The sequence below is a fragment of the Vigna angularis genome, chromosome 11 (genome assembly GCF_016808095.1).
Source record: "Vigna angularis cultivar LongXiaoDou No.4 chromosome 11, ASM1680809v1, whole genome shotgun sequence".
Lineage (NCBI taxonomy): Eukaryota > Viridiplantae > Streptophyta > Magnoliopsida > Fabales > Fabaceae > Vigna > Vigna angularis.
The window spans coordinates 23,685,400-23,708,586 of NC_068980.1; the positions used below are offsets into that span (position 1 = coordinate 23,685,400).

Sequence of the window (23,187 nt, forward strand, 5' to 3'; positions counted from 1 at the left end):
CTCAAACCATGGTAAGATAGATTCTTTCACAATGAATGCAAATCTTCTTCTTTTCATCCAAATACAAATTCAACTCCTTGAATTCATGTGTTTATGCAAAATAAGTATAATTGGGTAGTTGTCACAGTTTTTATACATATTCAAAATAAGATAAGTGTTAATTAAGCATAGAAATTCACTAATGTCAAACAATTATCATTATTGCATGTATTTTATATACATTATTGCAACTTCCATAATTAATGTTGTATGGCTAAAATAATTGTTGCACATGCTGTTAAGAACTATGTTAAAGAATTGGTTGTTGTGGATCTAATTTTAAGACTCTCTAATGTTCATTGCTTGTGCCATGTGAATTATTGATTAATGGTTGTTGTGAGCATTATTCAAACGTTGTATGTATTACATTACTCTTGCATGGTTTTGGCTATGGTTGTATAGTTTTTATTGACGTGATTTACTATTGTTTTAAAAGATTATGATTCTTGAAAGTATTGTTTATGAATGTAAAGGTTCTGAATGATGTTGTTTGTGGCTCTTGAGCATGTTTATCATGTTAGATGCCTCTAGTTATGTTGAATTATGTGTTTTGACTATTGAGAAATAGGCAGGTTGTCTATGTCAAAATTTTATTAGTGAGATACCTAGAGAGTTAACCTTAGTTTGTTTAAGGGTAGGGATTGGTCTAGAGAGTGGGATGTGAAACCTTAAGTATTGGGTCTTCCTTTCGTCTATATGGAGTAGAAAATGAGCACTCTTTATTATATGAAGTAGTAAGACTGGGTTCGAGTACCGTACCATTGAGCTTGTGCAAAGTAGGGGAGGGGAAAGTTGTTTAACCCTACAATAGGGCTTGAAGTTGAGTATAATGCTCAATGTGTAATGCACCAAAGCTTTTACTCGTAAGAAATTGAGGAATAGGGGGAACATATTCATACTATGAAGGTATATTGCTCAACCACCCGAAGGTGAATATTGATATTATTGATAGACCACTCAAAGTAAAGTATTGGGAGAGAGTTGTGGGTGATGATTGCATAGCTGGTTTGAGTGTTTGGTTGATTGATTAAGTGGAGGAATTCTTGTGTTATCTAATGAATTGGTTGTTTGTTTGTATATGTTTTCATTGTTAGTTCACCCACATTTTGTTTGTATTTGTGTTTGTGGCGATGATCGTATAACCTTTGTGTTATATGGAAGCAATTGTTAATGCAAGTGTTTTAGAAGAAGAGAAGAAGAGAAAAGAAGAAAAGATACCCTCGAGCTTCGTTGTTATATTGCTTATTGATTGTAAGAAAGAGGGAAAAAGAAAAGAGAGAAACACCTGCAAGTGTTTAGACTAAGTTGTATTGTAATCACGTCATCTCTATGAGAGTAATAGTCTATATGACTTGTAAGAAATCTTTGATTGCAATTCTGAAGAGAATTAAATCACTTGTTAAACTTAGTTGAGTTAAGGAAATCTAGGCAAGGTTGCTTAATACTAGGAGTGGTGCGAATACTCATCCAGTCTAGCGTAACAGGTGGTTATTCGCTGACTGAGAAGACTACTAGTGGTGTGTGTCGCAACCGGGATCGTGACGGGACGGTGAATCGAAAATAAACAGGTTTAAGAGAAAAAGGTTTTGGGAGTCGTCACCATAATTTGTTTGGGAAAAACTATGGAAAACCATAAAATAAGACATGGTCTATGAAAACTGAATTTTAGGTTCGGAACTCGGTTATGTGTAAGGAAGGTATTAACACCCTACTACGCTTGTCGAAGAGCACTACCTTTAATTAATTGTGTAAACTTGATGTGGTTTTTCAAAATATTTAATTTTCCCTAAAAATAATAATATAAACAAACTATTAAGAAACAAAAATATTTTTTTTTGTTTTATGAGCCCGACAAGGATTGACCTTGCTACTAAGTATATTCATTTATGATGATAAATCAGGAATCGCGTAGTTCTTTATCTAGAAAAAAGTTTGTAAATTTGTTTGAAAATTATTATGGATTGTTTTAGATTTTTGAAAAGTGAACCCGATAATGATTGAGTTTGCTCCTACGTATCTCCATTCATGATGGAAAATCAGGGATCACGTAATTCTGGTAAAAAGAAGGTTTGTTTAACAATGTTGTCATCTTTTGGTTTTAAAGATTTTGTATTTTTTATTTTAAGAATGGTGGGAAAAAGGAAAGAAACCGGCCATAGGCCGAAGCGATACTTATACCCTATATTTTATGATTTATTATTATTTTTAAAAGAAAATACGTGACAAGAAAATATTTTTAACTTTTTGAATTGTTTATCTATTTATTTTTAAAATAAAATTTAAAAATAAATATCACGTGATGCGAGAGATCTAACCAATACCAAAAGAAACAAGGGAAAATATTCTTTTTATGATTTTAAAAAAATGTTATTTGCGTATAGTAAAGGTAATGCCCTTAGAAGAAAAACGTCAAAAGAGAACAAAAAGGTGTTGAGGTGACATACCTTCTCAACTTTTGGTACTACCTTAGTTCTTCCTTGGTGGTTGCAGTTGACAAAACCCCTGTGAGAATTTATTTTTCTCTATACTCTCTTCCTCTCTTTCTATCTCTATTATTTTTGTGTGTTTCTCTATAATTGGGAACAAGGCATTGAGGCTACCTTTATGGACTGAGCGAGGCGTCTTGTTGTTTGTTGAGGTGTCTTACTGTTTGTTGAGGTGTTTTAGTGTTTGTCGAAGGTCGTCGAGGTGCTCTGACACGTTCGCTCCCGCGTTGACTATCAAGGTAAGCAATGATTACTGCGTTCGAGCTTGACTATGCTTTTGCCACTCTCAAATTGAACTTTGGTAAATCTTTATGTGTAGTAACCCTCCTATTGATAAAGGTGTGGCTCATGAGTCTGCTGGAGTAAAACCAACTACCTTGGTTCGAAAAAAATCCCTATTAAAGGTATTTATTTTTTAGAGATTGATTTTTGAAGAACTGTTAACCATGATTTCGTCATTTTATTTTAGTTTTTCATTATGATTTACAGATAAACATTGTCCCAAAGCAACACTAAATAAACATAGAGATGATGAGCAGATGGTTGGAAAATCTTTTGACTTGCTTGGCCGACTTATTTTCCCAGGTAAAATTTGGTTTTACTTTCGTTGGGCTTCTTCACAGTTCTTACTTGAATGAGTGGTGCACGATTTGCTATTATCTTGTGTTATCTTCAGACAAAACAGGCGTTGTCTTTCTTTCTCCATCTAATACTCTTATATGTTTATTTATTTCTTTCATGCTATTAGGTTAACCTAGATCTTTCTGCAACCAATTCCTTGGCTTGAAATGCATTGAACTACTAGATAAGGTTAGCATCATCTGCAAGCAAAACATTTGAATTTTTGCTTTTTCATAAAGTCCTTTCTTTAGTCTTTGATTTCCAACCTGGTTCATTACTCTTCCCAGAGAGTAAAAAAAATGAGAGTCGGCGTCAGTAGGAGTTTTTGGGCTCCCAATTACACCTATCTTTCTTTAAGTCTTTCAGTACCGAAAGCAATCCAAAAATATCCTCAGGTACTATATTGCTCAAATCTTCTTTTAAGTCAATTAATTATCTACAATATTAAATCCTCTTTAGTAGACCTTTTTTTGGCCCACCAAAAATTGGGCTGTGGTAGGTCGCCCACCTTGATTATGCTCAGGCCCATTTGAGTACATACACTATTTCTATACTATTGAACTATTATTGACAAATATATTCAGGGTTTGAATACATAAGAAAGACTGTTACCCATTTTTGTTCTTAAGGAAATGTGATATTTTAACCTCCCATAATGATTCAATAAGAAATCAATTGTTGTATGTACAAGACTATCCCTCATAGAGTCACGCAGATGATAGAAATCTGAGCAAAATAAGACTGAATAGAGTTTATATCCTTCCTGATTCAGTTAGCTACTTTATCTGTTTTGCACCTTCTCAAGATTAGAACCAAGTTTGTCTACAAACAATAATGCTTATCAGTCTTTCTATAAACAATGATTCCTCACACAAACAGAAAATGTAACTTGAATCAATGACAAGGGAACAATGACATGCATACTTTTGCAATTTCATCTAATTGTGTAGTACTTTATGGTTTCTTCTAATTAAACTACTCATTGGGGCAGATGCTACAGGAGACATAGGTAAGAAACAATTAGCGCTGTCAGAGGATTCAGCTGTTACAGGAGAGTCTAAATTTGCTGCACTTGGAGCTGATTCTCTTGACACGGTACTTTAATATCAGTCTATTGCATTATCTGTTATACATAAAATAGAGAGAATCCTAGAAAAATATACATAGCACGGAAATTAACATTAAATAGAAGTGAGAGAAGAGAAAATAAATATAATACAGGTCCACCCTTTTGAAAGAGTTCATATGTATGCACATATAATCCAAATCATTATTAATTTAAAGTGTTCATGTATAATCTTACTGCAGTATTTTACCTTAACTACATGTGTTGCACATTGAAAATGAGTTTATAGAGTTGTAAGGAAAGGTTTTGACTTTAGGTTTTGGAAAATTTTGTTTGAAATGTACTGATAGAAAGAATTAATGTGATGTTCTGTAGCTACTCATCTGAAATACTTAATGTGATGGATGTCCATGCCAGTTATGTGAAACAATAAATATATAAATTCTGTGCCATGTTGAGAGGGTGGGGGTTGTTTTCGATATTGAAGCAACATTTGCAGGTAAAATTTTACAAATATCAGTGGGTAGAAATCAAACAATATGGTAAGTTAGTTTTACAATTTGTTCTTACATATAAATTTAAGAATAAAGAAATTGGTATTGTTCATCATGCGAGTAGGCAATACAGATTATATAAAATCAATGATATTTAGTTAATATTTTTTATAAACATTTAAAATAGTAATGCGAAATGTTATCTAAGTAGGACAGTGTAGATTAATAGAAATGTTTAGATTAATAGAAATTTGTGAAAATGAACTTATTTAAATATATATAAATCACAAATATTTTTAGTTAAATTTTTCGAAATTTAGTAGTTTTTAATTTTGCTGTAAGGAAAAAAAAGATGATAGAAATTATAAAGAAATTAGAGCCTTCATCGTCATATACATGTTTAGTTGTTCAATTTAGTTATGACAAGCTTGCTTAAGTAATTAGAGCCCGCAACCATCTTACATGCTTCCTACAAAGTTCAAGTTTGAGTGTATCAAATTTGCTTTTAAGTTCTTAATACAACTAGCCATAATAAGTGATTATAAAAAGTCATGCACACACTGATTCTTATCATTAGATAGAAGGAAATTGTGATCATGCAATATCACCCATCTACACATAACAAGGTTCATATAAACAACTTGCAAGGTTCATCTAATCACTACTAATTTCATACTTATTCTTGTATTCAGCAAACCAAATCTAACTCGTCCTTGTTTATGTATTACTAATTCACTACCCATTCTAGTTAACATATGCAACTACGCATCACAACAATGTTCATGCAATATATATTTCATGTCATACATTAATATACCTATATTATTGAATTTAGATTCTAGCCACCCTTTTTTACATTACACAAGGTCAGTTTCCATTTAAACATATATCACAAACAACTAATTTATTTCAGGCCCAACATCTTACCTTCAGTGTACACTCATTAGTCTGATGCATACACACATTAATCTGACAGTACATTATATACTCATTCATTTACCCTTTTCCTATATCACAAAAACAGAATTATTGGCCAGCCAAGCAAAACACTAATATAGTTAACTATGAATTAAAACGTATAATACCTAAAGTTATATCAGTTTTCAATTAAACTATAATCCAAAAATGATTCATTCAGGTATTCCAAAATCACTTTTAACCATTTTACTTTCATGGACCGAAAATAGAGCACACATAACAAATTCTCAATCATCAAGTTTCAAACCAAAGTGAATATTTACTAGTTAAACACGAACATTCCAATGCACCATCAAATAACATTCACATTATTGAAACTGACATATGAATAATATTTCAAACAATACCAGCATTCAAGAATTTAGAACTAGGAAAATAACGCAAATACACGAATCAAATACCACATTCAGTTTAGCTCCTCATACCTGGTTTGTTTTCTTTCTCCACTCACTTTCGCTCCTCACGTTCCTTTTTCTCACCAAAGCTTTCTCTCTTCTCTAACTCACTCTCTCTTTTTGAAAATGTAATGAGTTTTGGTGTGTCTCTACTCCCTCTACCCTCATTCCTTATATAGGTTCACCACGACCCATTCTTACCCTAAACCCTCGTTGACCTTCCTCGGATACCCATTTGTGCCACCAAAATGAACCCTTATGCACCTTAGCTCTCATTTACTCTTGTTTCAGTTTCCCTTGCGAGCCTTCAATGCTCTTTTTCCTCTAGCCGCACCAAAGCTCCTCCTTTTCCCTAGGACTTATGGGTTTTGTTGAAGAGAAAAAAAATGAAAATGGTAGAAGAATGAAGAAGGGAGAAGAGAGGTGTCAAGACTCTATTTTTCGAAACTTGGATTTTCACTCATTGTGGTTTCAGCCCAAACAAAAAAAAGGTCATGATTTTGGTTTTAGCCACACACAAGCATCACACGACACGTACTACTAGGCCAAGCTCAATTCTAATATTATAACCATTTAATATTTATTTAACTTATTTTGTTTCGTTTATTTCAGATTTTTACAATTTAAAATTAAACAATTAATTATTTCACATAACCAAGGATATGTACATGAGACCCTTACCCTTCCTAAACAAACTCCAACTAATAAACTACATTGTACTTGCATAAAATATTCTCTATTTTATTAACAGTCAAGATTCTAATCACACGATCAAAGAAGTCTATAACCAGGGTCTTACAGCTGTTGCATTTTTATTTTCTAGGAATCCTTAAATTGTGCATTCGTGTTGTTAAATAATCGTCATTTAAAGATTTTCCCTAAATATGATTGATTATTTAATGATTCTAGATTTTGAACTCCTTCACTTAACTTTAGTCCTTTTAAATTGTACAATTCTGAACTTTGATCACTGACATAGTAAGCTAGGAGATGAAGTAACTTGACAAGCCTATCCATCTTCACTTCATGCAATTTAGTTTGTTTAGATCTATAGTATGTAGATTGATTAGGTTCCCAATGGATTTTGGAAGTGACATGATATTGGTGTTCCTTAGGCTCAAGTATTTCGAGTTCAATAGATTTCTAACTTGTTTAAGAAGAACATCAACAAATAGACAATAGATAGAATGTTGTAATTATTTTCGCTTATGTTTGTGATATATATATATATATGGGTTTGCTAGCTTGCGTACGTCTATTTTTTAGTTGGTATATTTTAGCAATGTGTACCGGTTTTAGTAGACAAAAATATCCTAATATATCATGGATTCTAAGTTTTAAGGTTAAGGGTATTTTAATAATTTTCATTATCAAAACTATAAAAAAAAAAAAGAAATTCCTAAACCCTTACTCACCTCCCTCGTTCCTCTCAACCATTTCTTTTTCATCTCTCTCACTCTAACATTTTCTCTATCATCCTTACTTTAGTTCCAATATACTCTCCCTTACCCACACACAGCAACCCGCGATACCACAATTTGTTACTCTTGCTCTGTTTGTTCTGTTGGGGAGGTTCGATATACACACATATCTCCACACTGGTAAGATATTGTCCGCTTTGGGTCAAGCCCTCACGGATTTGCTTTTGGTACCACTTCAAAAGGCCTCTTACCAATGGAGGTATCTATGTGTATATAAACCCATATTTGTCTCTCTTTTTATCGGATGTGGGACTTTGTTTGTATCCCAACATCCTCCCTCAAACAAAGGACTATGGTCTCCTTCCTCCCCTGCTGCGAAAGTCTTTTTTAGTCTTTTTATCCTGAGTACACCATGGGCACATCATGGTCAACACTGAGCATCTCTAGCTCTCCACCTCTCATGAGTCAACACTGGCCTTCTATCTTCATCCACCACCATTCCGCAAACTATCATCAAAACCATGAGCATCTTGAGTACATGGCTTGGTTGCTTCTAGATTTTGCTTGTCCTAGCTAGAGCATTGCCATCACTCTGCCTCACAACTGGATAAAGCAACTACTGATTGCTTCTTAGAACACCACGATATAGGTGCATGATTCAACAAAAACAAGTATCCAGAAGTGTTCTTCCTTTCTACTGGATCACCACCATGATCCGAATCAGTATATCCAACCAACTCTAACTCATATTTCTTTCTTCCAAAGGGGAATAGTATTTCATGATCAGCGGTACCTTGAACATACCTTAACACTCTCTTAGCAGCCAACAGGTGAGATTTCTTCGGGCTCCCTATGAATCTACTAATCAAGCCAATACAAAAGGTCAGCTCTGATCTGCTGTTACAAAGAAACCGCAACGATCCTATTATCTGCTTGAATCCAGTTTCATTTGTTCCCTCCTCTGATTCATCTTTCATTAATTTCAAATTTACTTCCATTGGATTCCTTGCAGCATTGTAGGATGACATGTTGAACCGTTTTAGCAAATCTTCAGCATACTTCTTCTGGTGCATTATCAAACCTGCATTCGTATAGGCAAACTCCATCCCTAGAAAATAACTCAATCTTCCTAGGTTTGTCATCTCAAATTCAGAAGCCATGATGCGTTTAAACTCTTCTATATGGTCTGCATTTGATCCCGTGATGAGTAAGTCATCCACATACAAACATATGATCAATAGATCCTCACCTGTGCCTCCCTTCACAAAAACTCCATGCTCTACAACACACCTTGTGAATTTGAGTTTGATGAGAAAGGAGTCAATCCTTTTGTTCCAGGCTCTAGGAGCCTGCTTCAACCCGTATAAGGCTTTATGCAACCTATAGACTTGTGCTTCTTTCCCCTTTCAACGAAACCCGGAGGCTGCTGAACATAAACCTCTTCCTCCAAGGGTCCATGAAGAAACACAAACTTTACATCAAGCTGAAAGAGTGGCCAACCTTGTGCACATGCCACTACAATTACCAATCTAATTGTTTCCATCCGAGCTACTAGTGCAAACACTTATGAAAAATCCAAGCCTTGTCTTTGAAGAAACCCCTTTGCAACCAATCTTGCTTTATGCTTGGATACTCATCCATCTGGCTTAAGCTTCTGCTTGAATACCCACTTTCACTCCAATGCTTCTTTTCCCAGATGGAAGATCAACTAACTTCCAAGTTCCATTTTTCTCAATGGAATTGATTTCTTCAATCATAGCATTTCTCCACACAAGTTTCTTTAACACTTCATCCTCATCTATTGGTTCTGCTCCTGCAAATAATGCCATGTAAACCAAGTCGCCTTCATCACCGATCTGTGTGTCAGAGTACACTTCACATTCGTTGAGTCTTTGTGGTAGCGTACGTTGTCTTCGTGGCCTAACATATTCAGATTGTGTCCCAGAATCATGCAAACCGCCACTGCTTCCAAAGGCTGCTTCTGGCTCAACTGATCTAAATTTATCAGCTTCTTCATGTATTACTTTTTGCACCGAATTGGTTTGCCTCTGCTTCCAGTTCCAACTCTCATCTTCCAGAATCATCACATCTCTACTCAAGATGACTTTTTCAATATTTGAATCGAAGAGCTTATAAGCTCCTATAGAGTGATAGCCAATGAATATCATTGCTTCACTTTTATCCTATAGTTTTGATCTTCTCTGATCTGGTACGTGCACATAGGCAAGTGATCCAAAGATCTTAAAGTGGCCAACTGTCGGCTTTGTGCTCGTCCACACTTCAAGTGGTACCTTCCCTTCTAGCTTTTTGGTTGGACACCTGTTAAGCAGGTAGACAGCTGTTGACACTACTTCTCCCCACAGAATTCGTGGCAGTTCCTTTTCTTTTAACATGCTTATGGCCATGTTGAGGATTGTTCAATTTCTCCTCTCTGCAAGCCCATTGTGTTGGGGTGTATACGGTGCAATGACTTCGTGAGTTATTCCACACATTTGACAATGGTTCTCAAATGTATTGAAAGTATATTCTCTTCCCCCGTCAGTTCTGAGAGTCCTTAAGTGTCCTCCACTTTCCCTTTCAGCATAAGCTATGAATCTCATAAAGACTTCCAATGCTTCGCTCTTCATTTTGATTACATACATCCATATCATTCTACTATATTCATCAACAAAGGTAATGAAATACATGTTTCCAGCCATTGATGGGACTTCAATTGGTCCGCATATATCTGAGTGCACAACCTCTAAGCAATCCTTTGCTCTCTTGTGCGAATGTGCCTTGAAGACTCTTCTTGGTTGCTTTCCAGCCAAGCAAGTTTCGCACACCTTTTCTGGTATACAAATGTTAGGCAATCCAATAACCATTTTCTTCCTATCCAGTTGCTGCAGACTTCTGAAATTTAAGTGACCATACCTCAAATGCCACAACCAGTTTTCATCCTTAACCTTTACTGCAGACATACACTGACAGTTCTCTATTGCTTCCATATTGATTTGAAATGTCCAGTTCTTGGATATCTTGCTTCTCAGGATTAGATTGTTGTTTTCATCAAATAATTCACCCTTATTCAAACCTCTCATGACTATAGTGAATCCTTTCTAGATTAATTGACCTATGCTCAAGAGATTGCACTTCATAGTAGGAACAAACAATACTCTGGTTATTACAGCACGCGAGCCATTCTTTCTTCGAATAACCACATCTCTCATTCCTTCTACCTTCAATTTACTATCATAAGAAAACTTTACTTTACTCTTCTTTATTTCATCAAAGTTAATCAACCATTCTTTGTGGCACGTCATATGATTCGAACATCCCAAATCCAAATACCACAAGTTTTCTTGAGACTTTGAATTTTCTGAACAAGTGGTCACCATCAGTGTAAGAGGTTCTGAGTCAGAGTCTTCTTGTGCAATGTATGCCTATTTCTCTTGAGATTTCTTCTGCTTCCCTTTATCAGCATAGCATTCAGAAGCATAGTGCCCATACTTGTGGCAATTGAAGCATTCTACACTTCTCTTATCCTTCTTTTGGTAACCTCTGTCTGATCTGCCACTCTTCTCCACTGATACAGATTTGTCTTCTTGATCAACTTTAGCCTTATCAGACTTCCAATTCCCTTTTGCGTATTTTCCTTTCCACTTCTTGAACTTCTTTTTCTCATCATTCTTGGAATGATGTACCTTCAAGGCTTGTTCACTATTCTTGACTGGATTTCTATCCAGTAATCTCATTTCATGTGCCTCTAGGGAGCTTTGTAGTTCCTCAATTTTCATTTTTGAAAGATCTCTCGATTCTTCAATTGCAACTACTATGTAATCGAACTTCTGTGGCAAGGATCTCATGATCTTCTCAATAATCATAAGATCATTAATCGACTCTCCACACCATTTCATCTGATTTGTGATGGTCAAAATCTTGTTGAAATATTCACCAACTTTATCACAATCCTCCATCTGCAATAATTCGTATTGTCTTCTTAGGGTCTGAAGCTTCACCTTTTTAATCGTTTCTCCTCCCGCATGGCATCGCACCAAAATACTCCAGGCTTCTTTGGCAATATTCACATTCTGGATCTTTTCAAAGTGAGTATCATCAACGCATTGATGAATGAGAAACAACGTCTTGTTGTCTTTCCTCCTGATTGTTGCTTTCTGATCTTCTAAAGCACCAAGATCAAGTTCTAGCCCATTGCCTTCAATGACATCACTCACATCTTGAAATCTGAACAACACTCTCATTTGCATATTCCATCTGTTCCAATTCTTCTCTGTGAGTATTGGAAGATTTGTTGCCGGAACATCTATTCCTGCCATGCTTCAAACACACTTCTTTGATCAAGAAACATAATCTTGACACCCTTCTTCCTCCTTCACCTTTGATCACTCTGGCTAGTCGCACCGTGCCGTGATCAAGACACTCCACAGGTCCTCACTCAACCTGGCTCTGGATACCACTTTGATGGAATAGAGGAGAATAACAGTAAAAAGCAGAAAAACATAAACGAGAGATAAAACAAAAGCACATTAACTTGTATGAATATATTGTGTATTGTATTTTCTGATATATGAAATATACAGGAGTTGGGTTTTTATAAAAGAGAAACCAAAACTACCAGATGTAAGGTTGTTGGTGTTACAGTTGTATTGTCTTAACATATACATATTCTAATAGTTCATTTGTTTTCCACCTTAATAACAAAATAATTTGATGATGTTGATGTTGATTTTTTATTTGAGGGCTTTATTATATATTTTCCCTTATGATTATTATTAAATTTCGTTTTTAAATTTTAGAATTAGTTTATTTTAAGGGAGATTTGATATTTTGACTATTAAGTTATGCCAAAATATTGCATATCGGATAAACTACTAATTCTAAAATTTAAAAACGAAATTTAATAATAATCAGAAGGGAAAATATATAACACAACTCTCCAATCAAAAATCAAAAATCAACATCAACATCATCAATTATTTTGTTATTAAACTGGAAAACAAATGAACGAACAAAGCAAGAACAACAAATTGCGGTGTCACGGGTTGTTGTGTGTGAATGAGGGACAGTATGGAGATGAGAGAGAAACAAATTGGATAAGTGAGGAAGGTAGATTAGTGTTAGGCGAGTGTTTCTGATTTTTTTCAATTGGAACTAGTGTAGGAATGATAGAGAAAATGTTGGAATGAGAGATGAAAGCGTTGAGAGGAATAAGAGAGGTGAGCAAGGGTTAGGGAGTCTCTTTTTTTTTAGTTTTAAGAATGAAAATTATTAAAATACTCTTAACGTTAAAACTTAGAATCCATGATATATTAGGGTATTTTTGTCTACTAAAATTCACTACACATTGCTAAAATGTACCAATTGAAAAACAGGCGTACGCAAATTAGCAAACCCTAAATATATATATATATATATATATATATATATATATATATATATATATATTTGATATTTTATTTGATATTATTAAATAATGACCTTATTTAACTATATCAATAAATATCAAAATATAATATTTGTCAAATATTTAAGAATCTAGTAAAGATCTTCTCAAATATTCTTAGATCTCCATAACAATCAAATATATCTTGAAGATATTGGATTATTTAAAAAATAATTTAAGGAGATTGCATTATAAAAAAGAAGATTATAATAACAGGAAAGTCCAAAACAAAGCACAGTCCAATTTCTATATGGACTTAGGGAAACACATTAGGAAAGCTTAAACATCCTAGGTTAGATGAATAAATTTATTTGTTCTTTTGATTCTTGTTGTGATTTATTTTTCTTTATGTTTGTTGCTTTTTAATCAATTAAAAGTAATAATATTTACATTATAACAAGTAATCATGGTATGAAATCTACATAACATTTGTAACCCTCCTTTTAGGATGTCACATGTAATTGAGAATGTACTTTGGTTAATACGAGAACGCCAACAAATTAATTAAGAATTTTTCTTTCTATCTTTTGTTATTTTGTTCTTTAATCTTTTATTCATATTTATCTTCTTTATTATTTTTATTTTACTAACCATTTTATATAGTTTTTGTAAGAACTAATTTATTAAGAATCAATTTGGTGTTAGTTGGGAGAAGAGTTAGGTTTGAATTTACCCTTTCTATTTTATTGGTTCCTATCTTAGCAATACCAAAGTTGTTCTAATTTAGTAGTATTAATTTGATCGCGTCTACGATAGGGTTCTTAGAGTGCTTGTTTGAAAAAGTGTCTATTAAAAAATTAAATAAATTATTTTAAAAAAAATTGGACCAAAGGACCGCGCTTATTTCAAAAAGTGTTGTCTATTGATAGCCAACATAGACAACGATTGTTTGGAAAAGCATTTTCTATAAACAACCAACAATAGATAACGCTTTTTCAAATAAGTGTTGTCTATTGACAAAGTGTTCTTTTAAGAAGTGTTGTTTATTAGAAAAAAAAGTGTTGTATATTGAAAATTTTGTAGTAGTGAAATAATTAATTACATGTGACATCCTAAAAGGAGGGTTACAAATAACACATTTGGCTAGCTTGAACGTTAAAGTGTCTTCTATAAGTTCATCCTTATTCAACTTGAAAAGGTTGAATACGTAAATATCATAGTATAAAGAAGAGGATAGAGTTGAAACATACGTGAATAGTTCAATACTATATTTAGGAATTATAATCAGTCACAGAAAAATATGTATAATTAACTATATAATCAAATTATATTTTACTAAGTGCAACTTAAATGTCACTTTTGTCTATAGAGCAACTAGATTCCATTTTTCTTTTTAGTATATATCAATTAGAAAAAATATTTCAATAGAGAAAGTCAACGCCACCTTAAATGCGTGTAGGTTTTCTAGGGTCAAACTAAAACTAAAGCATAGAATGATTAAATGAGAAACTTAAGCCAAATATAAGAGATCATGATCATATTTTGAAGCGCTTATTCTGGTACACATTCGGCCATATACTCATCCCATAGAAGAACTAAACATTCTAACCTTTTAAAAGGTAATTAATTAGGGAATGACTGAATAAACTTTTTCAAAAAATCTAAGAAAACGTGAAGAAAATAAAATATTTTTAGAATCAAGCTTAGTTAATTACAAAAATTACTTAAGAAAACTTGCTACATTAATTTCTCAAATGCTTATTTTCAATTTTATGGATGAGTTTATTTTAGCTTTTAAAATAATTATTTTCATTTTTTCTTTTTATTTCTTTCACATGAGTTAATTTTAACGTTTATTTTCTATTCAAATAAATTTTATACAACCTATAACATTAATTTTTATAAACATGTAAAGGATTACAAAAACTTTTAAGTGTGAAAAATATAAAGAGGAAAGAAAATTGATTTCTTAAAAAAAATTAATTGATGAATATTGGAAAGAAGTAAACTTAAATTAAATTTAGTCTTATAAAATATGTTGGTAAGGTTTGCAATTATTTATAATATGTAAATTAATTTGATCATTAATCAATATGGAACACGAATTAATTTTCAATCATCAAGTTATAAATGGATTATTTTAATTTATAAAGAATTTGTTTTATTTGTGATGTAAAACTTGTCCAAACATATCTGGAAAAGATTATCTCAGTGCAAATTTTGACTTGTTATCTGCCTAACAAATTAGGATTAAAGGGTGAAAACAACAATGATTAAGTTGCATTGCACCTGGAAAATATTGAGTCAACCAAATGGCATCAGGAGTAACTTTCAGAAAGCAATATTGGTCGTGGAGGTGGATGTTATAACGACGTGTCAACATCCATGGAACTTTACAAGACACTTCCAATTTATAATAACAACCAAGTAACAAATGTCAAGTCGTGAGAAATAACTTCATTTCTTTTATAAAAAACTGTTTATAATTGGAATATGTCGTGTCTTTCAATTTTCCACAGTGGTTAAGCATGCGGATTGAATGTCTTTGTATGTGGAACGAGTCAAGTTTGGTAGATAAAAAAAACAAAACAAAACAAAAAATCACACGAAAATGCATCACCATAAGAACATGGTTTGGATTTGATTCACGTATCTTTTTCATTGTTCCTGAAACATTAATCTCCCAGAGGCCTGAGTTGTCGCTTCGTCAAAAGAGAAAAAGTGGGTAAGTCACCTTTTGACGGCAGCTCATGTCGGTGACAATGTTGGGGACACGTGGTGCGAGCCCAATGGGTGGTGACAAAGTCGTACTACACGGTTTAACGAGCATAACTTTGGTTCCGCAACGTGTCGTGAACTCTACGGTGTTTGGCGGCAGTTTTAACTTTTAACTTTGCGAAGCCGTTGGTTTGTTTGCATCAAACGACCGCGTTTGACTCAAAACCTGTAACCATAGTTTAGGCACATGGACGACGACGTTTGTTGATGTGCGATTTTCCTATGATGAAGCTCCACATGTCTAATTTACGAGTTTGATTCATCTTAAATTGTACCAAACGACACGTAATGACAAAATCGAATTAAGAAAAGGAAAAGGGGAAAGGGATTGATCTTTATCATGTTTCTTACCTCCTTCTTCGATGGTTCGTGTAGTGGACATTTAACTGTTAAACAGGTTTGTTAGATATGCCAAAAACATGGGCAAATTTCTTCTCTTTAACCGAAAGTGAAGTCTTTTCTTCTTTTTCCTGCGTGTTATACATGCAATATCATGAACCATTTATTTATTTTATTATTAAGTACAAAATTATCAATGATTTTGATGGATTTGTCGATGAATATATTATCAATTTGAAGCTCAAACAAATTTAAGTGTTTGTTTGGTATGTTTATAAAAGGGTTGAAAAAAATGATTTTCTATAAAGACGAATGTTATATGTATTTGAAGGACAAGGTGAAGTTCTCTATTCCAAATTTTATGAATGATTTGCAATTGAGCTATTGAATATAAGAAAAGAGATTGATTTTTACAATATTTTTTTCCAATCAAGTTAACAAGAACTTTAAATAGAAAAGAGTATTGCTACTTCATTAGTATAAAATTTACTTTATATTTGAGATATGACGAGGTGTCAAGGCTTCATAGAAGTTTGGTTAAACATTTTTATTTTTCCTATAATTGAAGCAAAAAGTCAATAAAACAAACAATTTGAAGATTTTCACCTTGGAGAAATCAAAGACGAAAATCGAGATGTTGATCAAAGCCAAATTCTCCCAAATTATCTGGGTATTATTCAAATTCAATCTAACGTCTTTTTTTTTTACCCAGTATAGAAACTAATATTAATTATTGTTTCTTATGGTTGAATTTTTTGTTTTGACTTAAAAATTTGGTGCACATCAATTAAGAATGAAATTGAGTGTTTTATGTTAACTTTAAAATAATTGCATGTAAGTTATTAAAAAAATTTAAAATTACAAATTCACTCCTAAATATTTTCCAATAATGTTTAAATTGATCCTTAAATAATTTGTATTATTTAAAAGTTTGTTCCCAAAAATTTTCATAATTGCGTAATAATACTAGTCAGTTTTTAATAAATTAGTACCTAGTCAATTGGTTAAGTTTACTTTTGTAAACAACTAAAAAATTCAATGTAATAATTTGTTTTAGAACTATTAAATTTAGAATGAATGATGTTTCATAATTGATTTCCAATATGAATTTAACTAATAAATATATCTCAATTAAAATTCTTACTAGTTTTTGTCTTTTACAAATTTATCACTTATAGAAATTTTTATTCTAAAATTTTAGAAAAATGAGAATTAAGACAAAACATCAATAATTCAAAGAAATAGATGTTAAAATATATGAATTTACAATTTGAAATATTTTTAAATTGAAATACATGATGTTGGGCTTAATTAGAGTTAAAATAGAAAAATTGTGTTTACAAACTCATAAAATTAAGAGAGTTGCTCCCTCCACCATTACGGCATGCTACCTACGTCTCTTCAAATTTTTTTATTTTCGAAACTATTCTTAGGTTAAAGGTTAAAACTTTTTTACTTTTACTACAAATTTTTAATTTATTTTTCCAAACCATAATTTTACCTTATTCATATTTCCTGAATGCACAGCAGCTGCACCCTCATGACTATGTCAACTCAATCTTCTTCTACCTAGTTGTATCCACATCAGATATAGATTTTTAATTATCTTTTGTTGATGAAGTACATAAAAATAATATCATGTATTCGATTATACGTAATAATTATTATTGAATTTTAGTTAATTAATCTTTTAAATTTGAATAATATAAATAAAATTAATAATGAAAACCTATTAATCATTTAAGAATAATTTAAAATTTGTGTTCACATATTTCTATTTTTTTTATTTCGACCTATAAAATTGAATTTATTTTGTAAGAGGTTAAATTTGTAGAATTTATATTTTGATGCAATTCATTTAAATTTAATTTAAAAAAAAGTTAAATTTATTTGCACTAATATTTCATTTAATTTGATTTGAATTGTACATAAGTTTTTTTAATCTAATCTAAGTTTATATTTTATTTTTTTAAAATTATAAAATATAAAATATATATGTGGATATCCAACGATATAAAAAAATATATTACAATATATTTTTAGATACTCAACTGATAACATGGTGATTAACAGATCTATTAAATTAGGTACAACTAGGTAGAAGAAAATTGAGTTGACATGAGGGTGGGATGCAATTGTTTCGTTCAGTGAATAAGGTAAAATTAGGATTTGGAAAATAAATTAAAAATTCGTGGTAAAAGTAAAAAAGTTTTAACCTTTAACCTAAGGATAGTTTTGGAAATAAAAAAATTTGAGGAGGTGCAAGGAGCATATCGTGGTGGTGGAGGGAGCAACTCTCTAAACTTCAAGCACATTATTTTATCCCAATTAGAAATAATAAAAGTGGGTCAAACCAATTTCTTCACTATTTTTTCAATTTTCCCCTAAAATCAAGAACTTTCAATTACAATGAATAATCACAAACTTGTTAAGTGAAATCAAACTTGTTAAGACAAGATCGTCTAGAGAGACTAGATTGTCTAGAAACACATGTTTTGATTTAACAAACAATACTCAAAGAAATATTATTTATAAAATGTAGCGTCTAATGTTTGTATATGCTAAAGAATAATACTAAATGAAATAAATGTTTATCAAATATAATTATCTATCCAAAGTATTGAACGAGATAAACATTTATAATCAATGTAGTGTCTTAAGTAAACTCTATCCAACAACAAACAACATCTGTCATAATCCAAATAAATGCTGAGCTAAATGCTGATGCTTACGATTTAATATCCAAAAGCCAATAAGCATTTGACAAAATAAAACATCTAAGATATAAATATAAAAACGCCATCAAATGGTATATAATTATCTAATATGCCAAACGTGTCTAATGCATAAACATAAAAAGTGACAAATGCTATAGAACTCTTAACAGAGTGTTTAAACATTACAACGCCTAAACAAAAGATATAACGTCTCAACAAATGATAAAGCGTCTAAATGTTCGCCTTTCTAAGCATGACTAAACAATGTATTATAGCTTAGACAACTTTATGAAACAAGCATTTAAAGATTATATTAGCCAAATCAAGCGCTTTGCCTTCTAACGATGCTTTTATCAAATGATGTTGACATGTGCCAAAGTGTTTTAAACACACAACGTACGTAATGATCATCAACGTTTAAAACATTTAAAGTTTCTTTTCTTGCATGCTTTACTCTCTTTGTCTATGCAGGTAATTTCAACACCAAGCTTTATTCAGAAGCTCTACACAAAGAATAGAAAGACATTGAGCAATAGGAAGACATTCCTGGAATATTTTCTCAAAGCTTTTAGCTCTGAAAGATCGTACAAGCTACCTATGAAAGAAAGCGCTGATAAAGCACTATCACTTACGTCTGGCTAACTACCTAAAAAGGATATGAAGTCTATCTGAATGTCAGTTTTGTGTCCAATGGTCATCTCTCAAAGAAGGTTGTATAAGTGAGAGAGGAAATATACAAGAGATCATTGAATACTAAAACCCAATCCTCTCCATTCCTAGAGTGTCATGTGGTCATTACTAAAACCAAATCCTCTCCAATGGTGGAGGGACATGTCATCACTACCAAAGAGAAAAACTCTCCAAAATTAAGGTGCCATGTGACAACTTTCTAAAAACCAAATTCTCTCCAATGGAAGCATGACACATGGCACACACTTTCCACTTGGTTTGGATATCTAACTTAGGGAAAATCCTATGTTACTTAGGCCTTAATACAAGCCTTAATCAAACCTACATTACATGGCCGAATACAAGGTCTAAATCCTACACTACTCATTTTTCTTTCATGATGGCCCAAATAAAACACACCTTTGTTTCTCCTTCTATGGATGGTTCGTCTTGGAGGAGCTTGGCCATACTTATAGTGGTTGGACCCTTGGCTATGAGTTTGCATCAGTTACCATTCCAAGAAATTATCTTTATCCTTTACACACATAACCACTAGAAACTTCAAACATTTTTGTGTTTCCAAAGTCATTCCAAATTCTCTATCAAGCACTCATCTCTCAAAAAACCTAATACCAAAAACCCTTTCTCAAAGAAAACCTTCACCTACTACCACAACTGTTGCACAGGAAGTTGTTGTCTCCATCGACAAAGTGTACGAAACTACAACACGTGTTTTGTAACACCCCACTTTTGGTATGCCACGGGTTTACAAAAACTTTTGAAAACTAAACTCTAATACCATTGCGGAAAATGGATTAATTTAAAACTTCTATTTATTATTATTGAATTTAGAAAACTTCATAAATCTAGTGTAACCATAAAGCGTTCACAAAGTCTCATTACAAAAGCAAATAATATTGAAAATAAAACCCCATAGTTCTCTCATGTATCTCGCCGCTCAACTTTGCTTTAGCTATATTTGTAACAATATCTACTCCCGTACAAGTACGATCATTGCAGGTGGAAACCACAACCACAACATGCAAGGGTGAGCTAACAGGAACAAGTCACATAACCATACATAAGCATTAAACATTAATTTAGAATAAGACTTCCGAATAGTACATATCTTCATACACCTACACATATATTCACATGACATCACATTACATAATCTCAAAACAAATCATTAACAACCACAACATCAATAATCAAAGTCATCACCAAAAGCCCTACAAGTATATCGTCAAAGTAAACAAGTCACACCTAAACTCACTCAATCAATCACAAACTCAACCAATTTGTTGTACACCATTCACTATATATATTGAATCATTACCAGATTACTCGCATGCACCCAAAAGGTCAAGTGTCACCTCCCACCACTCTCTTAAAGAGCTTCACCAGGCCGGTACACTTTACCACACCATTACACAATGAAATTTCTCACCACTCTCTAGAAGGCTTCACCAACAAGTACACCACTTCCCACCACTCTCTTAGAGCTTCACCAGGAAAGTTCATACTTTCCATCACTCTCTTAGAGCTTCACCGAGCAATTATATTCTTTCAACCACCCACTTAGAGCATCAGACAAGTATACACTTCCCGCCACTTTATTCTTAGAGAGCTTCACCAGACCAGTAATCACTCCCCACTACTTTATTCCAAGAGAGCTTCATCGTGCAAGTACCATTGCTACTACCATCACTCTTACAGGACCTTCACCAGACACCACAAACATAAACTCAATCCCAAAAGAATTAAACATCATCATACTCACATAACCATGCAATAAAGCCATGCATATCACACAACAATAGGCGATAATAACCATCCAAAAACATAGGTCAAATAATAATAGCAATAATAATAAATCTATGCAAATATTTATCACAACCCACTCACAAGAACACAAATATGGTTACTTCCCCTTACTAACATATACATGTTCTCATCATTCACAGAATCACAACCAACCAAAATAAGCAAGGTGAGCTCCCCTTACAACATCATAATAAATTGATTAATGCATTCATAATAATACCAAAAGGAATACCAATTTTACTCAATTAATCATGTACACATATAAACAAGAAAACAAGAAAATAAATCAAGAATGTAAGTTCCCCTTACCTATAATCCAACAAAGAGTTCTAGATCATCTATGCCCTCCTAACAGCTTGACTCCTAGGCTTCTTCCTTCAGAGAAAATAATGTTTTCCTCTCAAACCTCTCTCACGACTATCATAAGATTTTTGTTTTTTTTCCTGATGACTAGGATTTTTATGCTAACATAATATAAATAGGAGACATACTTATCGTTATTCAATTTATTTTCTAAATCTTTATAAAAACTCATAATTTTCATAATATAATCAAATAAAATTATCTTTGTTATAATTAATCTCATAAGTACATAAAAAATATATTCTATCCTAATATCTCTATTCTGATTGATTTTTATAAGTCTCTTAATAATAATATATTATTATTATTATTATTATTAAACAATAATATCTAAATATATCAAATAATATATCACAATATATTTTAACATGTAACCATATATCAAAATATCTTTTAATTTGTAAATATATCTAACAATATCCAAAAATATCTCTTAAAATATCTAACAATATCTAATAATTTTTTTTAATTAAATTATCCAAAATTTTCTAATTAAATTATCATCTTGTACATGCTAACTTTTATAACAATTATAGTAATTATATAATAAAATAATATACAAACTACAATTATATATATATATATATATAAAAGAAACTTACAACATATTCATTTAAAAAATATATATTTTATTGTTATTATTATTTAACCATAATATTTAAATACTATAACAATCCTTAATACAATTATTTATTTATATATTATTACTACATATTAAATATGAATTTATATTATACATTATATATATAATATTACTATAACCAACACAAACCATATTAAAACCACAATTTCATATTTTTAAATAAAATAATTATTTTAATATATCATGAAATCACCAAACCAAGGTGCCACGTAAAAATGTTATTTATACAAATAAATAAATAAATATATATATATATATAACTATTACTAAAAGAGATAAATTATCCTTTAAATATAAATAACAAACCATTTTATGTTTTAATTAAAATAGTAACAACATTTATTTAAAGAAAAATATATTTAATTTGTACATCAATAATTGCAACATATATTATTAAACAATAAATAAATAAAAATATGAATTACTTTATTTATTCACAAAAATATAATCACACAAAACTTAATTTATTTTATTTATTATTCACACCACCAAAGAAAAACCCACAAGGCTCTATCTTGAGCATTGGTTGGATCTTAATGATTTCTGAGCATACAACTACAATATTCTCTATCATATTCACAGATGTGGCATAACAAATTTCTTTAAGCGGGATACTCTTATACTGCCTAAGTTAGTGAGGCAGTTTTGGATAAACGTGTAAATGCAATTCAACGACCTTATATCTAAAGTCATTAGATAAGAAGTGGTGGTCAATATTGAGACCATTGTTGTTGCTATCGGATGCCCTAGGTATAACAATTGCTACTTCAAGGGTTGGGATGAATTATGTGTTTCCAAAGGAATCGTTGAACATACCCTCTATGGAGTAAACTTCAAAAATGAGTATGTTGGCAAGAAAATCATCTTTAAAGAGTTGTGAGCATATGCAAAGATTCTCTAGAACGTCTGTTCCAAGACGTTTTGATTGAGATTTCTTTGAAGATACTCCTACATCATAAGATGATCCT

The 23,187-nt window shown here is 31.9% G+C and overlaps 1 long non-coding RNA gene across 1 annotated transcript; it reads left to right on the plus strand.

Moving 5' to 3' along the window:
- The first annotated feature begins 2,555 nt into the window (after nt 1-2,555).
- On the plus strand, nt 2,556-4,260 carry LOC128194773 (uncharacterized). Its single transcript, XR_008246131.1, has 6 exons — nt 2,556-2,764; nt 2,845-2,929; nt 3,015-3,110; nt 3,274-3,335; nt 3,434-3,541; nt 4,138-4,260. It is a non-coding gene; the product is annotated as an uncharacterized LOC128194773 (long non-coding RNA).
- The last annotated feature ends 18,927 nt before the right edge of the window (nt 4,261-23,187 follow it).